This window comes from Camellia sinensis, chromosome 13 (genome assembly GCF_055761805.1).
Source record: "Camellia sinensis isolate YWXY chromosome 13, ASM5576180v1, whole genome shotgun sequence".
Lineage (NCBI taxonomy): Eukaryota > Viridiplantae > Streptophyta > Magnoliopsida > Ericales > Theaceae > Camellia > Camellia sinensis.
The window spans coordinates 132,664,247-132,681,019 of NC_138973.1; positions in this window are offsets into that span (position 1 = coordinate 132,664,247).

A 16,773-nucleotide genomic window follows, 5' to 3' on the forward strand; every position below is an offset into this window, starting at 1 on the left:
ACGTACTATTCTTATTATTTGAGTTCTTATTCTTTGATAATTTCAGTACATCTTAGTCATGTTTTTTATAATTGATAATGGTTAGCTAGTTTGCATGTTTGCATAACATCAAGTAAGTTAGATTTAGTTTAGTTTTGTTAGGTTTAATTTATGATTATTGTTGTATACCATATTATTTAGGTTGACCATGTTTCATGCATACTAACCAGATTAGATCATACATGTTAGCTTTGTTTTGTTTAATATTTTATATGTAAGAGTTAGTTTTGATGCATATCCATCATGTTAGTCAGCTAACTGGTTATATGTTCATATTGCATGCATTAGTTGCCGTGTTAGGATCATTGTATATTGTTACATATTTTATTTGGCATGGTACTGAGGAGTACTAGATGAGTTATCTTCTTCATAGCATGTAGCTTGTTTAATGCATTGTTTTTCAATAATGCAAGTTTAAGTACTTCATGTGGTTCAATTATGTGTTTTAAATGTTTTGGGATATTGCTTCAATTGGAATCATGTTTGTAGCCATGCTTGTTCAAGCCGTGCTTTTGTATAGGAAAATCAATTATTTTATGAAAATCCTTGGCAAATATGGTTTTATTCATGTGTTCAATTTAGACGATATTGTTTTATGTCAATTATGTAGTTGATAGTTTAGTAAAGAATTTAGGATTAATAATTGAGTTAATGAGAGTCAATTGAGTCATAAAATCTCATAAAATAAATAATGAGTAGAGGTCAATCAATTAATTGGATAAGAGGGATACTCAATTAATGACCTTTCGCTTTCATACCTAAATTCATGAGCTGAGATCCTTGGTTATGGCAGATTAATGCCTATATGTCAATGTAGCTTGCTTTTCGTGCTCCTCAGAAGGGTTTAGTCTCCTCGGATACGATAGCTCTATAGTTCGGACTCCCGTGGTTCTGAATCTGGTTTCACAAGTGCAATGTGAAACGGATAAACACAAAAGAGTCCAAAATCTGACAAATCTTTTGAAAAATTGATTTTTAATCAAAAATGCCAAAAATGGACTGCATTGACAAATTTCAGAGTCACCACCTAAATATCTTTGGAAAATTTAGGAAACCCATGACTCGTACCAAAGGCCACGTGTCTGTCATCACCAAAGTGTCTTGGCTCGGCAACTTAGGTATGAGAGGGGAATGTCATGAATTGAGCACCCCACTCACACAATCAAAAATCGACCTCTACTAATCATGATGTGATTTTTATCTATATTATATGCTTTTGTTCCAGTTATTATGCTATCTTTACTATGTGATGTACACAAGTATAAACTAATTCACGAAAGTTGGAACGCTTTGATTTTATGTTTGTTTTGAAAAGTGTTTTGAATATGTACCACTTGAAAAAGTGATCTCATATGTACATTGATCAAATCATTCCAACTTAAGCGGAAAGCCTTCATCCACAAGCATTCAAACAGGTATATCAACTAAGTGCTTAGCCTCATGGTAATCATGCTTGACATGGCAACAATCACAAGCATGCAATATGCAAAAGTACAAAATGCTCACCTAGTATTCCGTGGCAAACCAAAGAAGATGAAATAATTAGAAGAAATGCATGCTCCTAAACAATGCAATATGACTAATGCAACGCATACAACATGCAATTAATAGGCTCGGCTATTAGTATGGCATGTGAGTCAATTCAAGGCATGCGATAAAAGCACGTATTCGATTTAAGGAAGTTGAAATTGACATTGATTAGTATGATGAGCTGAACCCTTATGCGTGCAAACATGGATATAAGTCACGGTAATGACATGAAAATGTAAAACATGATTTTACCATTATAAGCAGGTAAATAAAAGGAAGAAAGAAATGGGGGTTGGAAGACATATACACATATTACAATTTGCCCTCGCGTAGGAGGGTCCGAATGAATGTTTGAATTTAATCTAACTATTACAAACCAAATATATGAATTAACTACACTAATTAATTATTACAAATTAGAATTAGGCTAACTAATTAATTACAACACGAAATTAATTAAGTAAGCAACTAGCTATTGTAAATTGAAAGCTAATTAATTAAAACACATTATGTATGAAATCTAATTTGTGCAGGAACCGAGGAATCACACGTGCAACCAAGAATATCCTCTCGGAAACACCTCTGCTCTATTGCCTAATTTTGTTCTGTTTTGCAATCAAAAAATTAAACTATTTTCTTCCCAGTCTCTGCTTTATTTTGTCATAAAAATGGCACTGTCCGTCCAAAATGGAGTGCCCGGCCGGCCTTCAAAAGTGGTCTGCTGGATGGTTAGGTGGCCATTCGGCCATTGTTTTATAACACTACCCTACTTCAACAGAAATGAAACAAAGAAAAAATACAGTATTTCCAAGAGGTGTTTGTCCATTCTACCTCTCCCTATCATGAAATAGATCAAGGGAGGGGTAGACTTGGTTCGCAAACCATCAATTGTCGTAAACTCGTTGCGTGATGATCTATGAACTGACGGGACAAAGGCTCAATGAATGAAAATCAAAGACCAACAAAACCTCATCTCTATCATGGAGTTACCTCAAGGGAAGTGGTATGCATTGACTCTTGAACCATTATCATCACTAAAGGTTCAATTAACGTCCGATTGAACCCAACTTGATTTTATTCTTGCACCTTTTTTAGTCCAATTTTATTAGCCCTTTTTTAATTACCATTACATTCTTTAATCATTTAGTCCAAAAATGAGAATTATGTCCATTAATGAAGAGAAGTGTCAAACAAGGAGTTGTTCTTGGCATGAGAGAGATGTAATGCCTTGGTAATGAACCTCCGAAGAGATTAAACCATTAAGCATGGAAGGGTCTCTTTCACATGCCTTAAACAACACTAGTTTGAAATGATTCTCAAACAAAGAAAACCAAGAAAGGAGGGAGGTTGCAGAGATGATTAGCACAAGTGTGAGCATATATATGTATGAAAGCTATGAAAAAAAAAGTTATTAACTAAAATAGGTCGGTGTCTAAGATCTAAACCATCAAACCTATGAGGACTACAACACTACAAGCCTATTATACAAAGCATCAATGAAATAAACACGCTAAAACAGTCCTAAAACTCATAAAAATAGTGCTAGAATTAGTATGGAAAAGCTAGAAAAGTAAGCACAAATTGGAGAGAATTAAAGCTAGTAAACAAGCCAAAGGAGGGGTGGCTAACCCCTCCACTTTTAGGACATCAAAACCACATATTTTAGCCTCCTAAAACTCTGAAAATCGGTAGCTAAAAGTTGAGAAAGAAATGGTAAACACAAGGATAAAAGCTTAGAGAACAAGGTTCAAAGAAGGGTGGTTAACCCCTCAACCTTTGATAGCTTTAAGTCACAAGTTTCAACCCATAAAAATAGTCCAAAAAAAATATAAAAATAGCAAGAAAAGAGAAGGAAGAAGTAGTGCAAAGATGGCCAAAGTTATACCTCTTGAAGAGGAATTACTCTTTTATTCACAAACCACAAGGCTTTCACTCTCAAGGGCTGAGATTTTAACTCAAGAACCTCAGCAAGGAGACTCAAAATTTTGGTTTAGGAAGTGTTGGTATGGTGTAAGTAGGTTGTAAGATAGATAGATAGATAGATAGATAGAGAGAGAGAGAGAGAGAGAGAGAGAGAGAGAGAGAGAGATTTTCAAGAATTTGAGCTTTTGGAATTTTTTCTAACCTAAAATCAAGAGGGATGGTCATCTATATATAGAAAAATAGGTGCCTTAGTCGGAAATATCTATATTGAGCCAACTGGTGTAGTGCATGCACATGGGGGGACAGCTGGCAACAAATATCTATTCTACCAAAATACCTAGCCGGCCGGCTAGGTCGGGGACAATCGGCCACCAAAAACTGGCCTGCTGGGACACATGGCCACCCGACCACTTGAAATGGCCAAATTTTTGATCAACTGGCAGGTCGGCCACCTTAAGTGGTCTGCCTACTACTTACAAACAAAATCTGTTTTCAAGCCCGACTTCAAATTGGAATATCTCCTTCATCCGGACTCAGTTTTAGGTGATTCTTGAGTCTAAATTGAAGCCCTAGAAGTTTACTTTCCAATGGTGTGGCCTCACATCAAAATTCTAAGTGTATAAAGAGATATTCCTAATTTAGTGAAGGCCACTTATTTCTTTCTTAACGAATTGACACCCAACCTTTCCTAAACTAGTTTTCTTCCATCCCCTCCTATTTCCTTCAGCTCCAAACCTATAAATAAGATGTTTTTAAAGATTTTTCAAAGAGTTCACCTCCCTTCCACTATTTCCACTTTGTCCTTGCTTGGTTTACTGAAAAGTGCAATATTTTAAACGAAATACGAGCCTCGGAACATCGTAGAAACATTTGGAAAAATATTTTGGAAAAGAGCGTTTTAAGGTCTAAAATAATTTTGATCAAAATGGGGTGTAAGGTTGGGATTAGAAGCTCAAAAATCGAAGCCCAAAAATCGAAGCCTTTTGTTGAAGAATTTGAACGATTGTACAACGTAACTTTTCATCATCGAGTGTTTAACCTGAGGAGCCAAAGTCTTAAGGGTTGTCAAAAATGGGGTGTCTACAGTCGGTTTCATAGTCAAACTGGTCTCTTAGATACCTAGAAAATACTAAGTAGCGGCTCTTGTTCGCATATCGATTTTGGTAACTTTTAGGATAAACGATTGTGTAATAAATGATTTGTTACCACTATGGACGTCGTGTTTTTTCAGTTATAAGGCGCGTTTCCACACTCTTGTGTTGTACCAACTCGTTTTCCGACATCGATAGAGTCGCTACTTAATTTTAAGGGGAATTAAAAAATCTTTAATAATGAAAACTAAGTAAAAGAACTGATCCATCACAACTAGAGAATTCAAAGTTCGAGAACTAATGTACAAATGTAGACACCCCATTTTTGACCGTCCTCAAGACTTGGACGTCACTGCTTGAACACTCGGTGATCATCCATGTTTGTGTTCGTCTTGAGTTCCCGGAGGTCTCAGTTGCGCGCCTTGCCTCAGGATTTCTCGACTCGACTGTTTTGTGTCTAGTTTTGCACCAAACACTTGTGTTTTGCCTTGAAGGGGCAGAGAATGCCTTGTGAGGCATCCCCACACATCACCGGCCATGACTCGAGGCCACCGGCCAGTGATTTTATGCCATCGGCAATATATATTGCCGGTCGGCATTCTTTTTTGCCGATCGGCCATTTATTTTGTCAAAATGGCAATTTTGGATGGCCGATGACTGTTCATCTACTTTTAGTAGATATTTTGTGCCATCTGTGATAGCTGGCACCCACTCTGTTCCCCTCCATACACGTGTATGGAGGGATTTCCCTCTTGGATGGCTTATTTTGGAAGCCTTACAAGAGGGAGTTGCCTATAAGAAGAGGCTTCCTCTCTTGGCATTAGGGTTAGAAAACATTGTTAGAGAAGCTCTGGTTCTAGGTTTAGGGTTTTATATCTATCCTATATCTATATCTCTCATTCTCTTGTATTGTGTGTGTTTAAGCCTTAGTTTTGTACACAAACACCTACTACTACACCTTTCTCTTGGAACTGAGGTTCTAGAGGGTTGTTTTTGAAGTTTTGAAGCTGGTTTGGACTTAAGGGGACTGCTGGTCCACCATTTGTGAAGAGGGTCTACAAGGGTAAGACTTTTGTCCCTTTTTATCCCATTTTTGCATAGCTTTTTAGCCTATCTTGCATCTGTTTTTGAGCTTAGTGTATAACATAAAAAAAGTTCTATTTTTAGGCCCTCTCAATAGTTGTTTAAGGTTGCTTCAAGCTTTGGGGTTGTTTGACCCCTCTTAAGCCTTGTAAGGCTCCATTTTGTGCCATTTTGGGTGAGCTCCGAGACCTTGGTGCTTGGGCCTCCTCACCACTAAAATCTTGAGGGATTTCAGAGGTGAGGATGGTGCCTTGAGGTCCCAAGAAGGAGAGGGCCACCCCCTCCCCTTGTTGTCCTTGAAAATGATCATTTTTTGCCTCTTGAGGGAGCACCTAGCTTAGGCTCATGTTGACCATGCCTTGGCTGTTTTTTTTTATGCTTATTATGCCATGAAATAGCATTGTTTTAAGTTGGTTTTGGTACACCATGCTTGCTTAGCATACATGCCTTGTAATGCCATTTTGTTGCCTTAACATACCTTAGGTTGTAAACCATTGTTCTAGCATGCTTTAGGCTTAGATTTGTGAAGCTTTCATGTTTATTTTGCCATGTTTAAGGTCTGTCCTTAGTTGTTTGGGTCGACTTTAGCATGCATTGCATAGCCTCTTTGCATTTTAGCTTGTAGGCTTCAAGGGTGTGAGTATGTAGCATGCATCCTTGCCTCATTTCAGTGGTTTGGAACCACTTGCCATGTTATTTCAGCCCACTTAGCATGCTCGTGTGGTTGCATTTGATGTCCCTTAAGTGTGTTCAAAGGTCGATATTCCATGTTTCATGTTTAGCCTCTTTGGTGCGCTTGCATGTTTAGGCCTCTTAGATATCATCTAAGTACTCTTTTGGCTTTGTTTTAACATGCTAGAAATCTGATTTTAGTTGTTTAATGCATGCCATGTTTGGTTTTGTTAAGGGTAGTTTAATGCCCCTTAGCTTACTTTGAGTTTTGGGACCTTGGTTGCATGCCTTGGCTTGTCATGTTTAATTGATTTGGTATCATATTAAAGCTTCCAATGCATGCCATATGTCCGTGATTATTCCCCTTGAAGTGTGCTTAAAGGATATCCTTTGATGCTTAAGTGTTTAGGCCTTAACATGTGCATGTGTGTATGTGTGTTGGCCCTCATGTTTGAGTACTTTGGCCGCTGATTTAGGCTTGTTTGAGACTGGCCTAATTTAGTTTAAGTCCATCTCCTTGCTTGTTTGCATCCTCCTCTTGTATGTTTGCTTGCATACTTGCATGTACACATTGCATTGCCTATGTTGCATGCTAGCTCACATGCTTAGGATTGCATTGCATTAACATGCATGCTATACCTCTTGAGTTGAGCATGATAGAGGTTGAGCCCCTTTGCTTATTTATTTGCATTGCATTACATTTGAAATTGAAGTTGCACACTCGATTCTTTGGGCCATCATGCATTGAAATGCGTGATTGGTGGCCCGAGAATCGAGGATCATGTCCCTTTGAGTCATAAACATGATAAGGGATATGGTTGGTGCATACATTGCTTGAATTGCATTGCCATGCAAAGCTCTGTCCTCTGCTGCTGTCAAATGGATTCTGCAGGAACTTTTTGCCGATCGACTGCACAGAGTGCCGACCGGTAATCCATCGGTGGCCGATGGATTCATATTTAGCCGATGATCACCAAATCACAGCCGATGATGATTCCCTCCAGCCGGTGGCATTCCCCAACATCCAGTGAGCACATCCTGAGACTTTGGCAGCCTTCAGAGGAGCAGAGCAGGGAAAACAGAGGCAGCTTGTGCATGGCAGTGGACTTCCGAGCAAGACCCGAGCATGCGTGCATTGGACCCTCTTCCCAAGGCCCCCTTTTATTGCTTTTCTTAGATTAGTTAATTTGTTAATTAATTAGGTGATTTGTAATAATTAATTAGCTTGTGAGCTAGTTAATTTGTATTATTCTTTCGGTCCCTCCGAGCGAGGGCGAATTTGTAATAAGTGTGGGTGAGTGTGTGCATGTCTTCCAACCCCCACTTCTTTCTTCCTTTTACTTACCTGCTTTGATGGTTAGTAATAGGTCATGTTTAATTTAGCATACCTTATGCTATGCATGCGTGCATCATTCATCAGTATTGCATGCACCGGGCTCGGCGCATCATGCTAACTGCATTAGTATTTCAAATGTTACTTGAATACATGATGTTGGTGCATTTCACATGCCACCTCTAGATTAGCTGAGCCTATTCTAGTGACATTTTGTATGCGTTACATTAGGCACTTAACATGAACTTGGATCATACATTGATTTGCTAACGAGTTCCCTATTTTGGCTTGGAGTACTATGTAAGTATTTATACTTTAGCATACCGCATGCGTGTGGATGTTGACATGACAACATGCTTACCATGTGGCTAGAAGCTTATGTGATATAAACTGCTTGAATGCCTGTGGGTGAAGGTTGGATTGTCTGAGTTGGAATAGCTCATTGAAATCCGTGTTTTAGCCTACTTGCGAGTAGCAAATTCCAAAACATTTTTCAAAACAAACGGATATGCAATGCTTATTTCCAAATTAGGCGATCTAGTCTATACTTTTGTGCTGTGCGCATAACATAGTAATTCTAGGCTAATAATCGGGATAAGAACACATAACGTTTTCAAAAACGGATATCACAGTTAGTAAAGGCCGATCTTCGGATCGGGCGAGAGGGGGTGCTCATAGCTGACCTTCCCCAATCGTACCCTAGCTCCCGAGCTGAGGCAGCTTTGGTGATGACGGACACGTGGCCTTGGGCACCGAGTCAGGGTTTCCTAAATTCCCCCTTAAAAAATATTTAGGTAGCGACTCTGTATCTGGCAAATCAGTCCATGTTTGGCACTTCCTTTCTAAAAATCTGTTTTCTCAAAACGATTTGCCGGATTTGGACTCTTTGGTTCAGATTAAGACCCGTGACACAAATTGAGTCCGAACTGTAGCACGTAAGGCCTCACGCGGGCGCGTCTACAACAAAAAGGAAAGATCATTTAATAATGCACATCCTTTTGCCCAATCAAATGATTAGCCTCTACTAATATTTTATTTTATGATTTTAATAATTAATTATTTTATAAAAAAATCCATTATTTACCCTAAAACATTTACTAATCCTAAAACTAGGTGATTTGAATCAAATAAACATCATTTATTTTAAATTCAAAAGAATAAAAACACATTTTCCATAAAAAAAAAATGATTTTCTGAAGAAAAAGAGTTTTTATCGCTACATGGCGGCCATACACTTATATAAAATAAACAATATTTATGAGAAGCATCCAAAACATGCAATTTTGCATAGAAAAGCACATAACTTGATTTATTAAAAAACAATGCAAATAATTAAGCATGTGCTATGAAGATTGGGGAAACTTACCCGGATGCCACATGTAGGATGCTTTTTTGGGGTTATAGAGTGCGTCCAAAAGTTTAGACTCTCGATCTCCTAATCTAGTCTCACGAGTGCAATGTGAAACATAAATGAGAGTCCAAATCCAACAATTTGTACAGAAAATCCATTTTATTACAAAATCTTTGTCAGAAATGGACTACATCACTAGATTTCAAAGTCGCCACCTAATCTTTAAAACTAGGAAACCCATGACTTGTGCCAAAGGCCACTGTCCATCATAATCAAAGTGTCTCGGCTCAAGAACTTAGGTATGAGGAAGGAAGGTCATTAATTGAGCACCCCCGCTCACCTAATCAAAAGATCGGCCTCTACTAAGTCATGACGTGATTTTTATAGTCTCCATATATCCATGTTCTAGTTTTAATAATGCTAACATTACTCTTTGAGGCAAATAAATATAGATCGTGTCACTTGTTCTAGTTATGTTGTGATTTCATGCAAAGAACTCAGCAACATAAGACTCAACGACATTCCATCACAAGCAAAACAACCACCATCCGCTGGCATCCATACAGATATTTCACTTAAGCATCTAGCCTCATGGTATGACACTGGATATGATAAATAGCATGGACATATAGTGTGCTAAAACAAAAAATGCTCACATAGTACTCCATGATAAGCCGAAAAGAATGTATTAGAAATATATGCATGATCCTATATAGAAATAGCTAATGCAATGCATACACAAAAAGCATTTAGAGATTCAACTACTAACATATAGCATGTATCATCTCAAGGCATGGGGTAACGCACATAATTAGCTTAGAAAATGATGAATTCCACAAATACCAATGAGCCGAACCCAAATGCAAGAAAAATATATGCAAATCATGAATATGGTGAATAAGACATGATGCTATAAACAGAAAGTATGTAAATAAAATAGATAAAAAGATATGGGGTTGGAAGTTATTACAACAACTTGAATGAATAAGAAAGAGAGATGGGAGAAAACAGAGATTATTATAACCATTGAATGAATAAGACGTGGGGTTGGAGGAGAAGGATTATTACAATAATGAATTGATTCAGTCAAACTACTGCTGAATCTAATAAATCATATTAAATAAATAAGGAATTTAACACAACAGCTCCAAAGTGCCCGTGAGAACACTCTCTAGAATCTGTCTTGTTCTTCTTTGAGACACTATATAGCCGTACACAAACTCATCCAGTTGACTAAAAAAATATCCAGCTGGGCATATTCACCGGGGAAAAACTATGTTTGGTATAGAAGGTCCAAGACAGAAACAAAACACATTTTCCAAGGGGTGTTCATCCTTTCTATATCTCCCTTTTGTAGAGAACATTTAAGGAGGAGGTAGATAGGCCTCAATCCTCGACAATCACACACATGACTATGCACAACAGATATTCTACAACAATTCATCAAATTAAATGAATTTAAACAATTAGAAATTCAAGTCTAAGAAATAGAGAGGAACCTACAATAATTTCTTTGTGAATAAGAGCATGTTAGTACCCAAATTCATGCTATCAATTGGAGAGAGTAGGTTAATGCCTATTCTTTCTTAGTGGAAGCTTTGCCTCTAAAGCAAGAGATTCATTAAAGGCTATTGAATACTCATCTTCTATTCATGGAACAAGGATGTTTCCACCCCCTTCCATATTCACAAATGATTGGGAAGAGAATTTTCAACATCTTTGACCCAAAACCTCTTACTTTACTTCCAAGAGAAATCGATGAATATGAAAAATAACATCTTTATCAACATCAAATGTCAAAGATCATCCATCTAGCCCCATGACACAACCACCTCTTCTAATTTAGATTGAGCATGGGTTAAAACATATGGACCAATATACTAGAATGATGAGATATGTGATGATAAAGTAAAAAATAAAAGAATTTACTCTACATAATCAATCTTGTGGATGGATGGCTACTATCTACTTCCCAACAACATCCACTATGTTCCAATATACAATAATGGACTATATCTCTAGAAAGCAAGAAAAGAGAGCAAAACTATACAAAAGTAATGAAAACAATCAATCAATGGATAAGTGATTACTTTCTATCCCCAACCACATCCATGAGGACTTATCACATGATTACAACAAGTAAACAATGAAATTTAAAGCTTAGAAATGAAGAATAAGATAGAGAAAGTTATACAAAAGTTCAAAAGTTTCATCTCTTAAAAAGGATGAGCTTCTTAGTTCCAAACTCTTTATTGGTACCCTCAAGGGCCACTAAATGTAGCTTAGAGTGTTTAAGATCTCAGCAAGAAGCTTAGAGTGAAGCTTTAATGGAGTTTTGATGATTGAAGTTATGAAAAATGGAGGTTGAAGATGAAATGTGAGAATAGAGCTCTCAAACTTCTCTCTAAGCCTTGGGCAAATTTTCTAACCTAATGAAATGAGGTTTCGTCCTCTATTTATAGAACTTCAGACATATTGTGGAAACCTCGTAAAAAAGACCAAAATTCTCAAAAATACTCTGTTCCCGGACAATTTAGTCGTACCATTATATATTTAGCCGATTGTATTTTTATCCGACCATGAATTGTTGACTGGCCAGATGAAACATACATTGTTGCATTAATAAAGTAAAGTTAGCATGATTTGAAAGCAGAAACATGTATTTCAGAGAATTCCATCCCTTCTATTCATTTATACTATATCCTTTGATCAATCTATTTGAAATAAGACAATGTTTTGAGTTTTGAAAAGGTGAGCCTCGAGACATGGTGGAAATGTCCGGAGCTACGCAACCAAACAGAGTTTGAAAAAGGTTTTCAATTGGCAAAAAACATTTTGGCCAAAATAGGTGCAAAGTTGGGATTTAACGCTGAACTCTCGGGTTTTCTACTGAGGAACTTATAAGATTAGCACATCTCAGTTTTCTTCATTGGGTAACCAGAAAAGAGCACCCAAGTCATAAGGCCAGTCAAAATGGGGTGTCTAGACCATACCATGCGTCCAACATGCATTATATAAAACAAATATGATCCTAAATATACAACTAATCATACAAATATGAACCTAAGCCCGCTTTGAGGCTACTAACATGATTTTTATGCAAAAAAAAAGTAACTAACAAATAAAAAGAGAAAAATATGATAAAACTAGATGATGATCGAACCAGGCTCGATGCATGATTACATGAATATCGAACTACCCTAAGCACACTATTTTAATAAACTAAACAAAACATGTGAAAACAAAGCGAAAAACTAACAAAATAGCTAAACTACATGATGGTCATGCCATGCTAACACCCTAGCCATGATTACATATTGAAAATATGATTAAATAAGTGCTGAAATTAAATAAAATGGAGTACTCACTCATTGGTTTGCAATAACCAAAGAAAATGTGAAAAAAAGCCAAGCTTTCTTGCTTGTAAGATTCCCTCAAGTTTAGGTTATGATTAAGTTCATGTTCTTCAAACCTTAGACGATCTTTAAGTTGTTAATGTTGATGTAAAGTAGTGTGATTTTCAGAATTAGGGTTTAGGGTGAAAGGAGGCAAGTGTTTTTCACCCAAACACTTACAAAAATTGCTTAAAGTTTGAATCCTTTCAAAGGGGAGGGGGGTAGGGGTTTCTTTTATAGGCAATAAGGAGCCTTAGGGGTCAAGAAAGGACACCCTAGGGTTCCCGCATTGCTAACTTACGATGCCTCCTGCTCAATTCGCAACATAACCCAAGCAAAATGAAATTATACGTGTATCGGAGGAATATGCGTTTGCACGAGGTATATGCAAGCATATTAGGAATTTGCGGTCACACAAGAAGAAAATGTACATGCGGCTCCCGTCACGGTGATGTGTGGTCATACAAGGATGTATGGGTGCATATCTGATAGGTTTTTGTATTTTGGGTATGTCTTGCTCATCTGATATCGGATTAAGATGAATCAAGCAGCCTTGGAAATATAATTCAAAGGGATAATATTTCGTAAGAAATATACATTTTCAAATTCCAACTATTTCTAGGTGAAAATAGGACCTCAAAACGAATAATAAAAAAAAAACCATAATTTTGGCTAAAAATAATTTTTGGTAGGAAAATAGCAACACAACAACTCTAACAATTCAAGCATCTTTAAGGTTGAAATTATAATACCTTTAATCATCGGGAAACATTTTAAGCACCTAAGTCTTAATGGTCGGTCAAAATAGGATTTGTACAACTACTAAAGACTATTATGATTTACATTTGATGTGCAATATAGATGAAAAGGTTGAGTTAGAAACGACATGTGAGTGGGCCCAAAAAGGCGTGTTATCCAAAGTGGGTAAGGTTAGGGATGAGATTTTACTAAGCACGAGTAGAGTGAGGGTGTGAGAGAGGTGCAATGAGTAAGGTCGAGTATGAGATAATGTCCACTAAATGGGAGTGAAGGTAGGGTAAAGGTTCCCTGACCCATATCTGTCTTGTTTCCATCTCTATTCATACCATTGATAACCAAAACCACATCAGTTACTCCAATGGCTTTATATAACATCATGGGTTTGTTAACAAATTGGAGAGAGTGGGTTAATGTCTATCATTTCTTAGTGGAAGCTTTGCCTCTAAAGCAAGAGATTCATTAAAGGCTATTGAATACTCATCTTCTATTCATGGAACAAGGATGTTTCCACCCCTTTCCATGTTCATAAATGATTGGGAAGAGAGTTTTCAACATCTTTGACCCCAAAACTCTTACTTTACTTCCAAGAGAAATTAATGAATATGAAAAATAACAACTTTATCAACATCAAATCTCAAAGATCATCCATCTAGAAAGCAATGGATAGATGGCTACTATCTACTTCCCAACCACATCCACAATGTTTCAATATACAACAATGGACAATATCTCTAGAAAGCAAGAAAAGAGAGCAAAGCTATTCAAAAGTAATGAAAACTATCAATCAATAGATGAATGATTACTTTCTATCCCCAACCACATCCATGAGGACTTATCACATGATTACAACAAGTAAACAATGAAATTCAAAGCTTAAAAATGAAGAACGAGAGAGAGAAAGTGATACAAAAGTTCAAAAGTTTCACCTCTTAAAAATGATGAGCTTCTTGGTTCCAAACTCTTTACTGGTACCCTCAAGGTCCACTGGATATAGCTTAGAGTGTTCAAGATCTCAACAAAAAGCTTAGAGTGAAGCTTCAATGGAGATTTGATGATTGAAGTTATGAAAAGTGGAGGTTGAAGATGAAGTGTGGTAATGGAGCTCTCAAACTTCTTTCTAAGCCTTAGGCAAATTTTCTAACCTAATGAAATGAGGTTTCGTCCTCTATTTATATCTCAGATATTTGTGGAAACCTCATAGAAAAGATCGAAATTCTCGAAAATACTTTATTACCAGACAATTCAGTTGTACCATTATATATCTAGTCGACTGTATTTTCATCCGGCCATGAATTGTTGACTGGCCAGATGAAACATATATCGTTGGATTCATAAAGTAAGGTTAGCATGATTTGAAAGGAGAAACATGTATTTCAGAGGATTCCATCCCTTCCATTCATTCATAATATATCCTTTGCTCAATCTATTTGAAAGAAGACAATGTTTTGAGTTTTCAAAAGGTGAGCCCCGGGACATGGTGGAAATGTCTAGAGCTGCGCAATGAAACAGAGTTTGAAAAAGGTTTTCAATTGGCAGAAAAATATTTTGGCCAAAACAAGTGCAAAGTTAGGATTTAAGGCTTAACTCTCAGATTTCCTACTGAGGAACTCAAAGGATTAGCACATCTCAGTTTTCATCATTGGGTAACCATAAAAGTGCACTCAAGTCATAAAGCCTGTCACAACCCAAACCCGGTACCCAGAGGCTCGGTGTCGTGACAAGATAATCATAAAATGATTCAAACAATTTTGTAGTCGTAGCACAAGCAGTTAAATTAAATAAATTAAAATAAAATAATTGGGTACCAAATGTTTAATAAAATGAAACAAACATAGTCCATTGAGCTTTATTGTATTATAAGAGTCCCGAAAAAACACAGATAGAAATCTTAAAAATAAATAAAAACAACACAGCGATTCATTCCCTATCTTGATCCTGCTAGACTTTATCACCTAAAAGGGGTAACAGCTATAAGCACATAGCAGAGTGAGAAATATTATACTGTGAGTATAGGGGCATAAAATAGCCATGGATAGTTATTTAGGCTAAAACATTAACATAATTTGAGTTGAATACATAAATTAATTAAGTGGCAGAAACTGAAATAAATAACTATAACCGCGGTACAGAATAGAACAGAACAGGAGTCACTGGAGTGACAATCAGAACAGGGGTCAATGGATCCATGACAAATAGGGGACCATAAGGTGGTCAAACAGGGGCCAATGGTTATTTAAGTCCCCCAAGGCATGAGACTCCCGTGGTGGTACTTACAGAAAATAATTGTTTACAAGATCATTGTCAAATACTTTTCAAAATTTAGACAAACATGTCCATGGGTTTTAATTTACGCAAATAGAGTTCAGAAAATAATCCACATAATTGAAACATTAACCTAACCATAAACAAAAATTATGTAAAATGAATTGTGGTAACTCAAAATATTCATAAAATATATTATGGTAACTCAAGACATGTAGAAAACATATAATAGTAACTCAAGATATAATAAAACTCACCTCCAATATAAACTTATCCCTATTCTTCCCGTGCTACCGAACCTCCCGTGTTATTTCTTTTTCGACTTGTTTCATGGATTTCCTTCCTTGCTTCTACTATCATGCCCTATTTATATGCATCAATTCTTGGAGCTTAAGTTAATTTCGTGTTCTCAGAATGCGCCGCCTGGCCCTTGACTCTTACCAATTGACCAAAGGTCATCTAGGGATTAGTGTTGGCGTTATCTAATTCAATGGCTCTAGAAGATTAGGGTTGGCGTCATCTAAGTCAATGTCTCTAGAAGATTAGGGTTGGCTCCTTATAATTCTAAGAGTTGTCGCCCTCTTTGGTAATCCACAATGCTTCGTATGATTATAGGTTAGGTTCGTGTCTAAAAATCTCACTACCAAACTATAAAACATCACTTACCACTTTCTAAAATATTTAACGTGTGGTGTCTCACAATTTACTTCCTTAACAATTTAATCGATTTCCTAAACTATGCATTTATTATTATTATTATTATTATTATTATTATTATTATTATTATTATTATTATTATTATTATTATTATTATTATTATTATTATTATTTTGAGTTCTTTTTATTGCGAAATTTGAATTTAAAAAAAAAAGAAAATTCGGGTGTCACAAAGCCAATCAAAATGGGGTGTCTATACCACACCATGCATCCAACACATTATATAAAATAAATATGATCCTAAATACAACTAATCATACAAATATGAACCTAAGCCCACTTTGAGGCTACTAACATGATTTTTATGCACAAAAAGGAACTAACAAATAAAAAGAGAAAAATATGATAAGACTAGATGATGATCAAACTAGGCTCAATGCATGATTACATGAATATCAAACTACCCTAAACACGCTATTTTAATAAACTAAACAAAACATGTGAAAACAAAGCGAAAAACTAACCAAATAGCTAAACCACATGATGGTCATACCATGCTAACACCCTAGCTATGAGTACATATTGAAAATATGATTAAATAAGTGCTGAAATTAAATAAAAAGGAGTACTCACTCACTGGTTTGCAATAACCAAGAAAATGCGCAGAAAAGCCAAGCT